This window comes from Branchiostoma belcheri, unplaced genomic scaffold, assembly GCF_001625305.1.
Source record: "Branchiostoma belcheri isolate BF01 breed outbred unplaced genomic scaffold, Haploidv18h27 scaffold164, whole genome shotgun sequence".
In the NCBI taxonomy this organism is placed as follows: domain Eukaryota; kingdom Metazoa; phylum Chordata; class Leptocardii; order Amphioxiformes; family Branchiostomatidae; genus Branchiostoma; species Branchiostoma belcheri.
This window is the reverse complement of record NW_017803091.1, coordinates 258,506-262,361: the sequence shown is the minus strand read 5'-3', so window position 1 is coordinate 262,361 and position 3,856 is coordinate 258,506. Positions and strand designations below refer to the sequence as shown.

Sequence of the window (3,856 nt, the reverse complement as noted above, 5' to 3'; positions counted from 1 at the left end):
ATTGATTATGTTAATAATGACTTAATTTGCATAATTAATGAGAAAATTTTATAATTATGTAATGATAACTGCCTGGAATTTCATACTTGTGGTATTTGAAAATTAAATTGAGGTGAACATCATTAAACATAATTTATTCAAATCAGGACCTCATTTGCATAATTTATTAGGAAATGCTAGAATGCATTGTTTGTTAGTATAAGACTGTTTTTTGGTTGAGATTATGATAAAATGATATAATTCATGAAAATTAGGTTCCTATTTAATCAGGGGGGAATAATCTAATGTATAATTTGTCAGTCATAAAGATTAACATCATTTGGCGAAGGTATGAGATCGGGGAACTCTAGTTAAATAAGGGGTCATTTTTTTTGTCATTTTTAACCATGGCTGCATGGAAAAAACGAATTTTCCCAGGGTAACGGCATAGTACTCGAAGAAGCTTAGAAACTAATGTTTCCAAAATTTAATCAAAATCGATGCGATACGTTTATCGCTATCTTCGATGGCCCGAACACACCCACAACTCATATAGAACGTACCATCCCGGCGGTCAGGCGAAAAGGCCACATAACCATCCGCGCGGACTAATACCAGGAAGTCTTCGCTGGACCATAAACATTACGCCACCTATAAAGGTTACAACTAACAGAGTTTTCAGAAAATACAAATATATGTACACAGATATTACGATCACGTTTCCGGCGATTTACTGTGCACTTACTTAGACTCTGGTCAGATTTAAACTCCGACCCGGAACAAAAAGTGTTCATGACAGAATATTAGGGTGTACTAAGTCTTATATTGCCCATAGCAACACCGGTGACGTCATAAAATGACGTCATGCATATTTAAGCTATCCACCATCTTGGATCATCAATCTTGGATCTTCAAAAATATTTTTTCAGGATGAAGTCTAAAATACATTGTAAACAGACTAAAGAAGTTCATATCAATCTTTTTAAAATTTTATAAAAGAAATGGAAATATTGATGAAATTTTAAGGAAAAAACTGTATATACCTTGTAATGATATGGTCTTGGATTTTGACCAATGACGTCATCAAATTAGCATAAATTATGCATTTTTAATAATATATTTTTATAAAATTGTATGGGATGTTATTAATACATGTATTAGAAACTATGTGTAACTAGACATATATGTAAAACCCGTAAAATTCTATTGTTGAAAGGAAAATTACTAAATTTAGCAAATATGCCTTTGTCATGGCAACACCAAAAATTATTATCTTATTCCAATGATATACAATTGTTGCCAACAATATTCTAGGAAAGTTATCAAGTTTGGCCGTTCTAGCACTAGCCATTCAGACGGTATGTGATTTGAAAGTTGGCGCGGGCACTTTTAGCCACACCCCCCGTCTAGATAGGGTTAAAGTGGTGCAATAAGACCTGGTAAAAAAGAGGGAAATGCTTGATAAATTATTTTCAGACGTGGGAAAATCGAATCGGTATGTTTTATGCATTACTACAGCAGGCCAATAACTTGGCACCGACACAAAATACCTATTATTTGTTCGCATGGCGAAGTTAAATGTATTTAATTATTTTGTACAAATAACCTATTTTTTGAGGGTAAATAGACCTTATAAAAATCTTAAATTCCGAAGAATTCTGCATATATTACATAATAGGTCCATACTAATATTTCTAATATGCCCTAATGCTGTATGCTGTAAACAGGAATTCTACGCGGGCGCGGTTGAACTTAAAGCAGAGAAAACAAATAAGACACGACTATTACCCGGATCTACTGATAACCTGATAACCTGAGACATGTGTGGTCTGTGGTAAAAAAATTCTCAGAGAGTGTCACTCGGGAACCAGATTTAAAATGTGAGGAACTGTATCAATTTGTTGAGTTATTTACATTTGTACATTACATAAATGGACTTGCAAATGTTTGTTGAAACATTGTTACGACATTTACGACAGTTACAACAGGAAACAAAATTGACCCTACATAGGTGACTTTGTGTACATATGTGGGTCTTAAGTATAAACGCGTAACTCCAAAGGCCTTACAATTCAGTTTCCCAGGAAGTGTTCAAAGAAATCGTGGTATACACACACGAAACGCAACTTAATTCGAGGTGTAAAACCGTTTCCAGCGTAGGTGCAAGTTTTGAATCACGGACGCAAAATAATAAACATCATAAAGAGGGCCTCAATAATAAAAAGCGAATAAAAGTATTGAAATAAAAATAAGGGGATACCTAACGACATATCGTTGAACTTTGAGCATGAAAATTTAAAAATGCTATCTGTGATCGCTACATTTTAACCAATAATCAATTTGAAAATTAGCTTACAAACTGCAATTTAACCGCACTAAATTTGAATTAAATGCTGGTATTGGTTCGTACATGATCGTCTGTATGTAACTCTGTCATTCTGTCCTTGACTTACAAAATTAAATAAAAATACAACAATGGCCGTCTGACACTAGGTAGTATGCCTTTGTTGTTACATAACGTTATACAAAGACACGGGCGACATTAACACCTACTGTGCCGCAGCAAATAAAATACTGGACTTACAAGAGGTATCAGCCTTGATGAAACCTTGAAGAAATTCGTGTGGCCGAATCTTGGTTGATTTTGTGCAGAGTTTAACTTTCCAGCCACTCCGTTATGAGTGGCCTCTGAGAAATGCCGACGTGTAACTGCGGCTGATTCAAATCAAAGCTTTGTTTGTTACTACTGCCGTGGTATATTTAAGTCTCAAATTTCCGTGACCAAACTTAACGGGCTTTCTGGTGTGTCTTATTGATGTGTCTTATTAAAGTGGTGCAATAACATCTGGTAAAAAACGGATAAGAGTATCTTGATACCTAATTTTAATATGTGGGAAAATTGAACCGGTATGTTTTATACTTTAATTCTGCAGGCCATTAAAGCCCCTATGTAACAAGGGATGTGCATTTTGGGGAATAAACAGCTTTCCACACATGTAATTGTAGAAATTGCCTCATTTTTATCCGAGCGCCCATGAATTTGCGAAAACTGAGTGTTAGGTCCACCAGCTCTACTCTAGTGTAAACTCGGCATAGAGACCGGAAGTGACGTCACAGTAGGAACGCGAGCGTCATAGTTTAGCAGACGACAGGAACTGTCATGTAGTTTTTTTTGCCAGCCCAAGTTTTTTTCGTCAGTATCTTTGTTTATCTTTGTTATTTTAAAAATATGGTGCGTAGATGTGTAGATTATGGCTGTTCTGGGACTACGAAATTAGGACTTAGGTTGCATAGTTTTCCAAGCAGCCCGCGGAGAAGGCGATTGTGGACCCAGTACGTACAGCGCCGTAAAAACAACTGGACGGGAGGGGCAAAGGCGGAACTGTGTAGCCTGCACTTTTTTCAGCGACCAGTTTGTCGGCGGACTCGAGCGGGAATTCGGAATACGTAAACGCGTTCAGATGAAGCCCACAGCCGTACCGGATGTACATGCGTTTGACGAAAGACCGGCTGAGAGTGGGGCGTCGTCTGCTGTAAGCGGCCCACGTACGGCGTTCGAAAAACGCAGACGACAACAGGTAACGTTCTGTGAATACTCTTGTGACACAACATAAACTCTTGGCAGATCAGGAGTGTCGATATAGATGTAAATATCTTCAGAATTAGGAGCCGCCTCGTTTACTTTCCGCTTTAGCTAACACGTATTATTATGGGTGTACATAGCTTGTACGCGGCTCTTCCACAAGTCACGCAGGCCCCTTTTGCAGTGAGTTTTTAAAATACATAGTGTTGGAGTTCGATATTTATGTACCGTACATATCTGTAGCGTCAGTCTTTATATCTCTTGCTGGACTCTTAAATTCTTATCTTATCTTAT

The 3,856-nt window shown here is 37.2% G+C and overlaps 1 protein-coding gene across 1 annotated transcript in view; it reads right to left on the bottom strand.

Moving 5' to 3' along the window:
* LOC109466369 (protein O-mannose kinase-like) overlaps positions 1-2,650 on the bottom strand; it is an 8,216-nt gene extending 5,566 nt beyond the window's left edge. Inside the window, exon 1 of the mRNA XM_019764081.1 lies at positions 2,564-2,650. The gene's annotated coding sequence lies outside the window, so the exon portion shown is untranslated. The remainder of the gene's footprint in view (positions 1-2,563) is intronic.
* Between the last annotated feature and the right edge of the window lie 1,206 nt (positions 2,651-3,856).